Raw genomic sequence first — 15,414 nt, 5'->3', positions numbered from 1 at the left:
ATCTCAGGACCAATCTCAGAGCCTGTAAATCGTCATTTGTATTTTAACAAGAATCCATAGGTGATGTAGTGGCTTGTACATCTAAGTTTCAAAATAAGTGCAACTTTCTGGAAAATTTGAGAAGAGGCGTAGAAAGTTACTGAGCAGTGGCCACACAGTATCTTAGGATATATATTTTTTAACAGACTAGTACAATCATTCCTCATTTGATCCTATGGCTATTTTGTCTCTTCCCCTTCTGTTTCCTGCTCTTTATACTGTATTTTTCCGAAAATAAGACCTGCTCTTATATTAATTTTTGCCCCAAAAGACGCATTATGGCTTATGTTCAGGGGATCTCATTCTGAAAAATCATGCTAGGGCTTATTTTCCAGTTAGGTCTTATTTTCGGGAAAACACCGTAAATCTGTATTTAAGTCCTATTTTGCACTTGCAAAAAACTCTGGGTTACATTTAACTAATGATTAGTGAATCTATGTCTGAAACACACCAAAAAATTAGCAAATACAGCTTGTAAAAGAATTCATTAGCATTGAAAATGAACTTCTAAGTGTAGGGGCAGGGTTGAGCCCTGAGCTCTCATCTGTGAAGGTCTTTAGGTTAAAGACTTAAATACTTTTGCAGCTCAGAAAAATACTCCTCTTAGTTAAACATTACTTTGGGTGGCAAATAAGCCCCATTCTCCACTTAAACAATATAGGACAATCAGTCTTTTTAAAAGTTTTGGAGAATAGAAAGAAACCTCACAGGCTTCCTTCCATCTAAGTCACCACTTATAGGGACTTTAGCAAAGCTCAAAGCAAATACTTTGTTTATCTCATTAAATGCTGTATGTTCAGGTTTGGTGTTTGTTTGTTTTTGATTCCTAGAATGTTCAGATATTGTTTGCCTGACTCTATCTCTGGCAGACTGACTCATTTTTTTTGACATTTAATATTATTTTATATTAATTTCAGATGTACAGCATAGTAGTTAGACATTTATATAATTTATGAAGTGATCCCTCTGACTAGTACCCACCTGGCAGTATACATAGTTATTACTGTATTATTGATTATATTCCCTATGCTTTACATCCCAATGACTACTGTGTAAACAACCAATTTGTACTTCTTAAGCCCTTCCTCTTTTTCTCCCATCCCCAACCGCCCTCCCATCTGACAACCATCAAAATATTCTCTGTATCTATGAGTTTGTTTCTGTTTTATTTGTTTATTTTGTTCTTTAGATTCCACTTATAAGTAAAATCATATGACATTTGGCTTTCACTGTCTGACTTATTACACTCAGCACAGTACCCGTTAGATCCATGTTGTTGCAGATGGCAAGATTTCATTCTTTTTTATGACTGAGTAATATTCCATTGTATATATGTACCACCTCTTTTTTATCCATTCATCCACTCCGGGACATCCCGTTTTCCTTCATATGTTTGTTTCCTTCATTATTGTAAATAATGCTGCAATGGACATATGGATGAGCATGTCCCCTTGAAGTAGTATTTTGGGTTTCTTCAGATAAGTACCCAGAAGTGGGATTACTAGGTCTTTCTTTGTCTCTTGTTACAGTCTTTGTTTTAAAATCTATTTTGTCTGGTATAAGTACTGCTACCACAGCTTTGTTTGTTTGTTTTCATTTTCATGAAATATCTTTTCCATCCCTTTACTTTCAGTTTGTGTGTCTTTTGATCTCAAGTGAGTCTCTTGCAGACAGCATATGTAAGGGTCTTTTTTCTTATCCATTCAGGCCTCTATCTTTTGATTGGAGCATTTATTCTATTTAGATTGAAAATAATTGTTGATAGGTATGTAGATATTGCCATTTTATTATTCATATTTTTTTTTTTTCCATCTCAAAGAAGTAACTCTAAGATTCCTTGCAATACTATTTTGAAAGTAATGAATTCCTTTAGCTTTTCCTTGTCTGGAAGCTCTTTATTTGTTCTTTGATTCTAAATGATAGCTTTGCTGGATAGAGTAATCTTGGTTGTAGATTCTTCCTTTTACATCACTTTGAATATTTCCTGCCAATCCCTTCTGGCCTGTTGAGAAATCAGCTGACAGTCGTATGGTATCTCACTTATAGGTAACTAACTGCTTTTCTCTTGCTGCTTTTAAAATTCTTTCTTTGTCTTTAACCTTTGCCATTTTAATTATGATGTGTCTTGGTGTTGGCCTCTTTGGGTTCATCTTGTTTGAGACTCTCTGCGCTTCCTGGGCTTGTATATCTATTTCCTTCACCAGGTTAGGGAAGTTTTCCATCATTATTTCTTCAAATACGTTTTCAATTCCTTGCTTTCTCTCTTCTCCTTCTGATACTCCTATGATGCGAATGTTGGTACACTTAATGTTGTCCCAGAGACCCCTTAAACTATCCTTATTTTTTTTGATGCCTTTTTCTTTTTGCTGCTCGATTAGGTGTTTTCTGCTACCTTATCTTCTAAATTACTGATTTGAGACTTTGCTTCATCTAATCAATTGTTGATTCCCTATAACGTATTCTTCATTTCAGTTCATGTATTCTTTATTTCTGACTGGTTCTTTTTTATGTTTTCTATCTCCATTTTTATGTTTCCTATCTGTTTGTTGAAGTTTTCCGAGATCATTGAGCGTCCTTATAACCAGTGTTTGGAGCTCTGCATCTGGTAGATTGCTTGTCTCCAATTAGTTTAGTTTGTGTGTTTTTTTCCGGAGCTTTGTTCTGTCCTTTTATTTGGGACATGTTTCTTTGTCTCCCCATTTTAGCTTCCTCCCTGTGTTTGTTTCTCTGTATTAGGTAGTGCTGCTATGTCTCCCAGTCTTAGTGGAGTGGCCTTTTGTAGTAGGTGTGCTGTGGGGCTCAGTGGCTCATTCTTCCTTGTCACCTAGCTGCACATTCCAGGTGTGTTCCTTGTGCCCTCCTCTTGTAGTTTTGCCTTGGTTGCTATTTGCACATCAAGAGAAGTGATTGATCCTTGGGTTCATTGGTTGTGAGGACTGGCTGTGACTACAGAGGAGGAGCTGTGGTGTAGGGGCTGTCCCTACAGAGCAGGATCTGTGTCAGCAGGGCTCTGGTGCCTGTCCAATCCACCCCTTGGGTGTGTGGGCCTTGGAAGTGGCTAGGTGGTGCTCCAGCTCATTTTGAAGCTGGCCACTGGTCACACCAGCCCCAGGGCCACCTGGGAGGGGATCCATTGCAGGTCAAGTTCAGCCACAGCCCATGCCCCATCTGGAGCCACCTTGAAAGAACCACAAAACAATCTGCAGATGGCCACTGACTGTGCTGTGCTTGGAAGTGCAAAGCCACAAACCAAAGCTGGCTGCTGCTAGTTCTGAGCTTAGGGCTGCTCAGCCAGAGGTACAGGACACACTCAAGCCAGATGCTGCTTGTCTGGGTTCCATGAACTTTTCAGTGACCTTTGGACAGTCTGCAGCATTAGTCAAGGCCGGTGGTTTCTATGAAAAAGCCACAGGAAGCAGCCTGTGTGGGCCTGAAAGTTGGGAGGGGTGGGGTCTCAGAGTCACCAGGGCATGGCAAACGCTCAGCATTAGCCAGCTTGATGGAGACTCAGATATTGTGTCTGCACACAGGAAAGGGGGAGGGCTCAACAAAGAAACAGCGGCTTCCACCACCTTCTCTGTCTGGACACCTCAGTTCCCCCAACCCTTCCTCTGTCACCTGTCACCTCTCCAGCTGCTGCCCCAGTGCTAGAGCTCAGAGCCAGTGATTCCATTGGTGGGTAAGTCTGTGCACCGTGCACCGTCCCGTTAAGAGGAGCGCCTGGGAGTGCAGCCACTCTCCGGCTCACTCAGCCACAATCCCTGCTGGGTTTCACAGCCAGAAATTACGGGCACTTCTCTCCCTGGCACTGGAACCCTGGGCTGGGGACGGGCTGAGATCCCTCGCTCCTCCAGGGGGCACCTCCACAGCCGAGATATCCCTCCCAACTTTGAATGGTCACACGCTGGTGTGGGACTAGCCCGTTCCCCGTTTCTACCCCTCCTACCAGTCTCGAGGTGGCTTCTTCTGCACATCCTTAAGTGTAGGCCTTCAGTTCAGCAAGATTTCAGGTGATTCTCAATGAAAGTTGTTTTGTTAATTTAGTTGTAATTTTGATGTGGTCGTGAGAGAAGGTTAACACAGCGTTTACCTACTCCGCCTTCCTGACCGGAACTCTTCGATGCTCATCTTTTGAGAGATGAGTAATTGTGGTTGTTGATAATGAAAAGGATGCTCATGCTGACAGGTCAGACCTGGTAAGACAGGTTACGTCCATCTGCCGACCCTTTGGGGTTTCCTCTGAAGGCTCTTGAACAAGCTGATGCCACAGGTGTGGGCAGTGTGGAGATGGAGGAGGGGAAGATGGAAAGAGGAAAGGAAACTCCTTCCTCCAAGGCCTGAGGGTTGGAGGAGCTGGAAAGGGGAGGAGAAAGCACTTCTGTTTGCCCGAGGAGGGAGGAGAAAAAAAACGCAGCATTTTTCCTAAACAGCACTAACCAACAGAATTTTCTGCAAATGGAAATGTTCTCTATTTGTGCTGCCATCTGAAACATCTATGATCTGTGGCTATTTACATTTTAATTAAAATTCAGGGGTTTTTGTGTGTGTGTTTGTTTTTTAGTGCCAGTCTGTTGCTCTAACCACATTTTCAGTGCTCCATACCAATATGTGGCTGGTAGCTAGCATACTGGACAGTATGTAAAACATTTCCTTTATCACAGAAAGTTCTATTGGACAGTGGTGCTTAGAGACCAGGGTTTTGGTGAATGAGCCCAGATAGTGCAGTTTTTCAAATCATATGCAGAACCTTACCTATCCTGAGGCAGGTAGAAGAACTGATCATTAAACCTAGGTCGTTGAGTCTTTGTGAGAGTCAAAATGGGATAATCCATAGAAAGTGCTGAATGCAAGGCTCTACACAGAGTATTAGGCTGGTGCAAAAGTAATTACAGTCTAAAAGGTTAAAAATAATTGCAAAAACTGCAATTACTTTTGCACCAACCTAATAAATACACAAAAAATTCTTAACCAGTATTAGCATTAGTAGTCATTTTACATTTTAAAAAAGTTGGGAGGACATGGTACTACAGTTATATCGTTATTAGTTAAAGAAACTTACGCTTATGTGGTCAGCTGCTCTGGTACCTCCACTACCATGTATATCTGCGCTCTAACCTCCTCCCCTCACCTTTTCCTCCCCACACAGAGCTAGCACTACCTGTACTGTTCTGGCCTGGAGGCACAGCATACTTGGTCAAATCCCTACCATTTGTATCCAGTAAATAACAAGCGTGTTAACTAAAATCACATTGCACCATGGTTCAGGGGAATCAATTTTCAGATGTGATTCTCAGAAGCATGACACCTTTGGGTACATCCATTATGGAAGGAATTGTTTGTTCCTGTTATTTGGTCAAACAAGGATGTGTGGACTCAGCAGAGAGAAATGAGAACATTGGTTCCAGATAAGTAATATTTAGGGTGTCCATATCAGACTGGAAGCTACCAGAAGGTTGGGGGTTGGGCACAGAAACTTAAGGCTTTTGCCTAAATAGAATGTGAAAGTTTATTTTTATGACTAATAAAGATTCTAAGGATAAGTACAAACAGCACAATAAAAGAGGCAAGTATTTTATGCTGTCAGATATACAAATTAAGGCAATACATGGAATGGAAAATAGTGAAATTCTTCCCTGCACACCAAGAAGCATAGATTTCTGAATAACCTTTTTCTTAAACTCCTGTTCTTCTGACTTTTGAAATATGATCACATCCTGTGGGCACCTTTCAGATCCCACTTTCGTAATTGTCTTCCTTGGTCCTTTTTCATCACTTCATTTCTTTTCTTACGAACATTTTTGTAGAATGCAGCCACTGTTTCTCTGTTCTCCTTTCTCATCCCATATCCTGATCCCATTTGTCATGAATGGGATCTTGATCACATTGTCATGAATGTGGCTAGCGCCTGCCTGTCAGAAGCAGTGCATTTCTCTCTGAACTCCAATTCTTATCACCCCCGTTGCATATTGTCAATTAAATTCTCCCCACCCTGTTACTTCAAAAGTTAACCTATCAGGAACTAAAGTTATCATTATAATCTGCTCTTAGCTCCCCCAAAACTTTCCAGTTTCTCCTCTCTGACATCACTGCCTTGGTCTCTGGTGCTAAAATTCTCTCATTTAATATGACTTGAAGCCATGCAATCATTTTAACCCATTTTCTTCTTCATGGAGTTATGGTATAACTGAAAGGCATTGAATTTGGAATTCGAAAACCTACATATAACTCCCACTTTGGCCACTTGCTAGCAGTTAAGAACTTACAAAATTTCTTAACCCTCCTAAGTCTTGAGTTTCTCATCTATAAAATAAGGTCAATAGTACGATTCAAAAAATACAGTTTGAGCAGCTACTTATCCCAGCTTCTAATTCAGTTGACTCTCTTCCTCCACACTAATGACATTTTGGACCTGATAAGTCTTTGTTGTGGGGCTGCCCTGTGCATTGCAGAATATTTAGCAGCATCCCTAGTCTTTACCCATTCGTTGCCTGTAGTAATCCTCCTAGTCATGAAACCACAATTGTTTTCAGATGTTACCAAATGTCTCCACATCTTGCTAGCTGGGTGATCTTGGGCAAGTTACATTAACGACTCAAAACTTAAGTTTCTTCTTTTGTGAAATGAGCATAATAACACCTTCCTGTTAGGACCATTGTGAAGGTTAAATGAGACCTGTACTTTTGAAGTACCTAGCACAATAGCTGGCACATAGTAAGCACTTAATAAATGTTAGTAGAATTAGTTATAGTAGTCCAGATATGGAAACCTAAGTGTCCATTGACAGATAAATGAATAAAGAAAATGACATACCCTTTCTTGATCCCATTGGAACAACACATAGGCTCCACTGATTTTAATAATGTTGGGTTTCATTGCCCAGTTAATTTCAAAATCTTTCAAATTATTGTTCAAACTTTTATGTCATTTTTTTCTGAAGTATGTGTTTCGTTTTACCATTTTGTTTCTCCAAATTAAGTTTAAGTAAAATTATGTAATTTTCATAATGTTAAGAGCTGATGTATACCACCTTCCCTTCTCTGAAGAGCTGGAGGGAGAGTTGTAAGGAATTTATTGAGTTCCTGTGATGTCCTGAGTCTGTATTTTATTCAATTCTCACAATACCTATTTTCCAGTTGAGGGGAAAGTAGCACAGCATGGTTAAATTGCCCAATATTGTGTAACTATAAAACAGTGCTGGCATATGAAACAAGATCTATCTAACTCTGGGGCAGATTGATTACAAAAACAGCTGGGATCCTCTCTACCTCTGTTTTCATATCCCTTGCAATGTGAATTGTAGCTCCTCCCATTAACAACCACTTGTCTATTTCCCACCCCTTGAATCAGGGCTAGTCCAGTGATTGTTTTAGCCAGTGGAAAAGGAATAATGGTGGGGCCAATTCTGAGTCTTAAGGAGCCATGTCCCCATCTGGCTCTCACTCAGAACCCTCCATCACCCTGAGAATAAGCCTGGGGTGCCTGCTGCAAGATGACAGAACATGTGGGGCTGAGCTCAGGCAGATCCGTCACCCCAGGCAAGGCCCCAGACACCAGAAGAGCCAAGCCAACGTCAGTAAAGCTGGCTACTGTCCCACAGCAGGCTTCAGGTGCACAAGTGAGCCCACTGAGACCAGCTCAGATCAGAACTGACCAGCCCACCTACACACTCACACACAAAAATAAAGGTGTGCTGTTGTAGCCATTGAGGTGTTGTGGTTGTTTGTCATGTGGCATTATTTAAGCTAGAGGTAACTAGTATAAACTCACAATATCTGCAGATTTTATATATACCTTGTAATAATATAAACGTTTTTGCAAACGTATCTATCACAAGTCTTTCCACCACCCCCCCAGTTTTTACCATGCTATTATGTTCTTTTCAATTACTCAAGAGAAAAAAAAAACATGTTGTGAGCAAGATATTAGAAGAGAAATTATTTGTGTTTAATGGGCCAATTTAATGAGCAACTAAATTGCAAACTGAACTACACTGCGAGGCTCTCCTTTATTTCTAGCATCAGACAAATTCAATGCAAACAAATCAACCAGTATTTTTGAGTGTCTAGTCTGTATAGGAACTAGGTACAGTACAACTGTGTTTTAAGACATGGCTCCTGTCTTCGAGGAATTTACAGTGTAATTGAAATATAAGTAGCCATGCAAATAAGAGTAATTGAATAACAATAAAAGATTTCAAGAACACCTTCACCACAACCTTATGTTTCAAAAAGACAATGTGCATGATTATTTTGATGAAGGAAGTCAACACTTGCTAGGAGAATCCAGAGGGGAAACAAGATGCTAAGTGAAGGTTGACTTTCCGGTGGGGCTGAAATGCCTTCTTGGAACATTTCAATAAGCAGGTGGGAAGACTCTCTCTTGGTAGGTGAACCTACAGATAATAATATTAGCAGCGGGAAAGTGCAAGGTGTATTTGGCAGTGAGTAAATAAGTCGTTTTGATGAGAACAGAGAAAATCAATAGGACAAAGTGACTGATTAGATATGGAGTGGAAGAGACATGAGTAGCATGTGTGTCTCCAGCCAGGAGGATGGTGATCATTAACAGAGAAAAAAGTTAAGAGGTAGCAGCTAGTGAACTATTCAATATTAGACACGTGGAGCTCCAGGTGGGTGTGAAACACCCCGCAGGCTGTTGGAAATTCAGGTGAGGGGCCAAGGAGGAAGATCAAAGTTAGAGATATGGCTTGAAAATCTTCAGTGCAAGAGAGCTGAGATGAAACCAGAGCAGAATGGCAGACTGGAGCTCGGTGAATGCCCGCAATGTCTAGTAAAAGAGATAAGAAAGATGCAGAGTTGCATATAAGATGCAGTACCATATAAGTCACATAAGTGTGTGCAATGCAGGGACTCAGCTCCTGCTCCCCGCACAAGAACAGGATATGGTGAGGCCAAAAAGGAACATCAGCGGAGCCTTGGATAGAGGGTTCATACCACTATATTCTCGATGGGGGCTGGTCGAGACACAAAAGCAAACATCCACTAGTACCCCAACAGGGGGTCTTCCTGCACCCCAGTCTGGCTGGTGGCTGGGTGAAACACAGGAAGTGGGATCCACACGATCCGCAATCTACCATCCGTGCTTGCTAACTGCAATCCATGCTTGCTAGCTCAGCCATGGTAGTTGTATCAGTGGCCAATGGTTAACCAGTAACAGCTGATGGCCACCCAGCCACAGCTGACGGCCATCTAATACCCGAGCCAGCACCGTTCCACGTGAGGCCGAGAGCCTGGAAACTGCTCTCTGGGACTGTGTCCCCACAGTGTGATAACCATTCAGAGAAGGGAGAGAGGTGTACGTGAGCGGAGCAGAAACATTCTCTTTCAAGAGAAGATTGATGATAATGAGCAGGACGTGCTCAAAGCAGGACCAGATGGCTTCTGTAAGTCACTTGAAGGGATGCATGGTTCTGGCTGGACAGCTCACCTGCTAATAATAGAAACACAGTGGAGACTGATTACACTTATTTGGGGAAAAAAAAATCAGCCAGCTTTGGAGCTGATGTACCCTTTTTATTTGATGATCTTCTTAATAGCTTAATTTAGCAAGCTTCCGCTTACCTTTATTCATTTTGATAAAGTCAGAAAGGGCAAGTTGAAGAAAATATTTGATGAGGGTAAAGCCAACTCACGTAAATAAAGCATCAGGGTATATGAACAATGGCCAGATCCCCTTTTACTTTCAATGCCGTAAGTACATCTTCAGTGTTACACAAATCACACATACAGGGCACTATTGTCTCTGCTTCTTTCAGCAGAGACACGTATTTGCACACTCATATTAATTAGTTCTCATGGTCATAGATGATGTCATGATAACATCATTAAGAAAGTACAGTTCATCCCAACCATTGGAAGAACCACTCAAAGAGTTTCTAGCAATATAAATAATAGCCATCAGTTATATTTTATTTCAATAGAATGTGAAAAATAGAAAAGCACAAAGTAAAAAAAAAAAAAATCTACCTTGTTTTTCTATTTTTAAAAAAGTTTATAAAATAAGCCATAAGTCTTTAGTTACCAGACACATCCACATTAACCACTCTGGTCTATATCTACTCCAAGGGCTGTGCTCCAGGAACACTACACATAGCAGCCAGTATTTTAACGAGCTTTTCAAGTGTCTCAGCACCCTGAAATTTGAGAACCATCACCTAGGTATTCTAGGGAGACCCAAGGACAGTTGGAAAGGGGGAACGCGCCCCAGTAGACAGGACTCAGCCCTCTGCTTTTTCTTTTCTCCCTCTTTAAATAGAGAAGCTCTACGTTATGGTTTTATGATATTGGGTTCCCATCCATTATGTTTATCAAGCTAGAAATCTGGGAGTGATGCCTTACCTCCCACATCAATCCACCAGCAAGTCCTGTCAATCATCTTATCAAACTATATCTCAAAACCTGCCTGCCTTTTTTCCATCTGTACTGCCAACACCCTAATGCAGTCCACCATCTTCTCTTGCCTACTCCTGCAATATCCTAAGCGATCTCTTTGTTTCTGCTCTTAGCCCCCTCCAGTCCATTCTCATTAGAACACCAAGAAGGATTTTTCCAAAACTTAAATTATATCACATTGTCTTACAACTTAAAACCTTTCTATGATTCCCAAAGCACCAAAATGAAATCTGGGCTCCTCTGATCATGACCCATAAGTGTCACACCCCTGCCTGTCTCTACACCATCTTGTGCCACACTTCCCCTGTGTCAATGTAATTCTAACCACACTGTTTTATTTAGTTTAGTTTAGTTTTGTTTTCTCAGCACCAAGCCTAGGAGACCCAGGCCTTTGCATTCACACTTCTTTTTGCAAAGAACTCAGTTTAAAGGTCACCTCCCCAGAGGTCTTTCAAGACTATTCTATTCAAACTCAATTTCCCTCTCCATTATTCTCCACCTTAGCACTTTATTTCCTTCTGTCATGCTGGATGTCATGCAGGGTCTCTGGTCCCGCTCCCCACATAAGAACACAGGATATGGTGAGGCCAAAATGGAACACCCACGGAGCCATAGATAGGGGAGTCATACCACTATAGTCTCGCTGGCGGCTGGGTTGGAGACACAGGAAGCAGAAGCCACACTATCCGCAACCTGCCATCCACTTGTCTCTGCCAACCAACCTCACTTGCTTCTTCAATCTGGTCTTACTAGCTCAGCCACCATCTTCTTGCTAGGCCCCATTTGCTGCTAGCGTAGCCACGGCAGTTATATTAGTGACCAATGGCTCACTGGTTACAGCTGACGGCCAACTAGCCACAACTGCTGGCCATCCAATCACAGTTGATGGCCATATACTACCCGAGTGAGCACCTTTCCAGGTGAGGGCGAGAGCCTGGAGACTGCACTCCTGGCTCTGTCCCCACACCTTCATAATAACATGTATTGCAATTTGAATTTTTTGTTTGCTTTCATTTGTTGGGCTCTAAACTAAAAGCTCGACGAGGAAAGGAACCACGTCCATCGAGTTCTCCATTGTGTCTCTGGTACCTAGTGTGGTGCCTGGCATACATTAGGGACTTGATTATTGGATAAATGAATGAAATAATCCAATGTCATCAACGTGTAGAAGCCCTTGATACAGATAATTTAGAAATTTTAATTTTGGGTGGGGTAGGAATGAGCATTCTGAAATTAAATTCCATTCCAGACTTACATTGGTGACGGGTGATCTAAAACTCCCAAGCCTGTTTCCTTCTAACACAGTGGGGCTAGATCACATGGTGTTGGGAAACTTCTAGGAAGCTAACAGGTTGTTTTGTCCCTTTTCAGGAGGGATTTATTGATGTTCATCTGTAGGTACAAAGCTACCACAGTCAGCAATAAGAATTTGAGCTCTTTGGGGGAGAATGTCAATTGATTATACAGCATTCATAATTAATACTTATTATGATTATATTAAAACCATTTTAATTTCATACCATCTCATTTTAGAATTATAGTCTGTTGCCCAAGAACATTGTGACAATCTGTTTTGGAGTTAGGCATCATCTGGAGAGGGTCTAGAGCAGTATTACTGAATTAGATTTGGCAGCTCACCAACTATGGACAACAGTACATTGTATTCCCCATCACTAATGGCAGGACGTGTGAGAGGACAGAGCAGTATCACCCTCGAAGGGGTGGAAGTAGATGCAGATGATGAGAACTAACTCTAATTATTTTTTTTTTAAGTCAAACCAGTCCCTTCAATTGTTTCTGATGCTTCAATTCCAGCTCAGCCAATTCAGCCCAACTGAAAAACAGATATTCAGGGCCTTCTGAGTGCCAGGAACTAAGCAGGCAATATGTCTGAACAATTTAGACACTCACTCTGCCCTAACACAGACAGTGAATGGGAGGTGAAGAAGACAGTAAAATCAGCACTTGGCTCTCCTCTCGAATGCCAGTGTGACAAAAGAATTAGCCATGTGTAGTCAATAACCAAAGACATAGCACTCTCTTGAATGGTGCCAAAATATTTTTCATCTCCAGTTCCATGAAATGACCGTTAGGTACATTTGAAATGACCCCAGAATTTAAAGCCCCAGCTGCCTTCACTTGAAAGGATTTTACTATTTACATCATCCCCTCATTCATTTGAGCCCCTTGACCATACCCACATGTTTATTGTGTTTTCCTGAGCCATTTTTTCTTAATTTAATAGTAAAATCCATATGCGCTTCCCTTATTAGATTTATGGAATAATAGAATGCCTGACTTGCCCAGAATTTCTTGATATGCTCCCCTGCAGTTGTTTTCTAATACACTGTGGTGCTCATAGTTACTCACATTTGATAGCACCATCATGGTGCCTATTTGTAATGCATGGCAGCCAGAGTAGGGCATCTTTTGTTTTCTCATTTGTCCCTCTGCAATAATTATCCTTCTCCACATTAGGTACTACTTTCATTGTTAGTACAAATCACACTCTTTTAAATCATCTCAGCATCCACATTGCCAAGTAGCACTGCTCATTTTAAGCCTAACTTATTTAAAATTGACACTAGTGGCCTCACTAGTTGTCAAACATTTCCTCCACTTTTTTCCAACTATTTCGTGATTGCATGGAAAGAATACGGATGACGGGGCAATGTTGGGTAAGTCATTAACTTCTTTGAGTCTGTTATTTCATCTGTAAAATTAGAGGAGTGAATTGAGTTAGAGATTAAGCTACCGGACAAAAAGGCCAATTTAGCTCTCAGATAAGCTTGGATTGGCCCTCACAACGTTTTTTAAATTCTCGTTCATTGGCAACCTTCTAAAATTAGGAGATTTCCCAGGAAACTCCAGATTTCTGGCTTTTTTTGAAAAATCAAAATTTGAATTCCCTTGAAAAATCTGGACTCAGAGACTCTCAGCGTTAGGCTCACATTCTTCTCAAATTCACAAATGACAAGGGAGAAAAAAAAAAATGCCAAGGGAGGAAGGTACCACTAACCACTTCATTCTCTTCTGATAGGAGCTGAAGATTGTTCTGCCCCCATGTTCCGTTCCAGGTGAAATCCAACAGGAGACTTAGAAGAACCAAAGTTATAAAAGGAAGTGCTCTTAATGGCCTAGAAAATTCTTTGAGAAAAGAGGAAAACAGCCATCTCACCTTTGGTCTCTGTTCATGTTGTGATCTTGCATTGTTCAATATTTATCACAGTTTGGGTTTAACAGGTTGGTTTTTTAAAATAATTAGGAGAGATGGGGTAGAGGACAAGGGGATTTATCTTGCCCCCTCACCCTTCCCAGTTCTCTGAATCCACTTTTCCTTGAGCAGTTCTTTCTGTTTGGTGACTTAAGAGATGGCATATTTGGATTGAGGAAAGTGGATCTTATTTTGGGGTTGTAAAATAAGAGAGAAGAAAATTCTATCTGAGCTGATTGGGAGCGAATGGTCTTTAACTTGGACACCTGCTCTCTACTTAATGTCAGTCCCCACCTGGCCCATTTTAGGTATTTAGATTTATCTGTCTGGCCCTTTTGGTCATCTGAGTTTCCTTTAGCTATCTCTAAGTCCCCTTCCATCTTAATACATCTAAACATTTCTAAAATATTTCAAGTGTGTTGAGCCTCTGCCAGCAAGTATGTCCTTCCTTTCCTCCCCGACTGAATATCACCAGTCTACACACGAAGATACAAACCTTATGTGTCTTCCATTAAATCCTCAGCACCTACAAAAATTTCTAGCACCTAAGAGGCACTCAGTAACTATTTTTGGAATGAAGTATTCAGGTAAGCAATTACCTTTGGAAAGGGTCCATGATGATTAAAGAGCAAATGAGTGTTTAAGAGAGCCCCTTAGTTATAAGATCATTATACTTTGTTACTCAGTAGAGAGGGATAACCAGCTTACAGTGCTGTGGTTTGAATATTTTGTTATTTAAACTCCCCATTAACATATCCTGGATACAAATACAGTCAGGTTTTCAGATTCCATTTTTATTTTTACAGGCTAGCTATGCGAGGTCTGACAATTAAGTTTGCGAACTCATCCAAGAAAGAGTGCTACATACCTCATTGCTGAATATCACTATGGTCACCTTCAAAGTACTCCCCTTGGGAAGCTGTGCACTGATGCCAACACCTAGTTCACCCTTCAAAGCAATTTTGGAACTCTTTTTCTGGAATGTCCATCAGAGCTGTCGCTGTATTATCCTTGATGTCCTGAATGTCATCAAAATGTCCTCCTTTCAATATTTCCTTTATTTTCAGGTAAAGAAACACGTCATGGGGGGTCAGATCAGGACAGTAGGGAGGGTGTTCCAATACAATTATTTGTTTACTGGCTAAAAATTCCCTCACACAGTGCCGTGTGAGCTGGTACATTGTTGTGATGCAAGAGCCATCAATTGTTGGCAAAAAGTTCGGATCGTGTAACTTTTTCACGCAACCTTTTCAGCACTTCCAAATAGTAAACTTGGTTAACTGTTTGTCCAGTTGGTACAAATTCATAATGAATAATCCCTCTGATATCAAAAAAAGTTAACCACAAGCTCATGAACTTAATTGTCAGACCTCGTATATTTCTGGCAAGAGTGAAGCAAAAACAGTAAGCCTAAGTCTTAAAGGAATAAAGAACTTGCTTCTTGGCGAAGAGTAGACTTCATGCATTTTCTGAAAATCAAGTTTCTGAATGGAGCCAGGGTGGGGCTAGGTGGCAGAACACTACCCCCTTGTGTTCACTGTTGGAACTTGCATCACCTTTCTTTGCCAAATGTCAGTCAACCCACACGTGCCCGCCCCCCCCCCCCCCCCCGCACCAGGCTAGGCACTAGGGAGCATCACTGAGCAAAACACACACAGCTCCTGAGATCTCGTGACAAATATGCTCATCAATGATTGAATCATTCGAATACAAACGGAATTTCAAACTGCACTAAATTTTTTGGAGGAA

The 15,414-nt window shown here is 41.1% G+C and overlaps 1 protein-coding gene across 1 annotated transcript in view; it reads right to left on the bottom strand.

Moving 5' to 3' along the window:
* SLC16A12 (solute carrier family 16 member 12) overlaps positions 1 to 14,707 on the bottom strand; it is a 184,963-nt gene extending 170,256 nt beyond the window's left edge. The window contains exon 1 of the mRNA XM_074339405.1: positions 14,534 to 14,707. The gene's annotated coding sequence lies outside the window, so the exon portion shown is untranslated. The remainder of the gene's footprint in view (positions 1 to 14,533) is intronic.
* Positions 14,708 to 15,414: the final 707 nt, after the last annotated feature.

This window comes from Rhinolophus sinicus, linkage group LG07 (genome assembly GCF_036562045.2).
Source record: "Rhinolophus sinicus isolate RSC01 linkage group LG07, ASM3656204v1, whole genome shotgun sequence".
Classification (NCBI taxonomy): Eukaryota; Metazoa; Chordata; class Mammalia; order Chiroptera; family Rhinolophidae; genus Rhinolophus; species Rhinolophus sinicus.
Note: the sequence above shows the minus strand (reverse complement) of the source record. Positions and strands in the feature narration are given on the sequence as shown.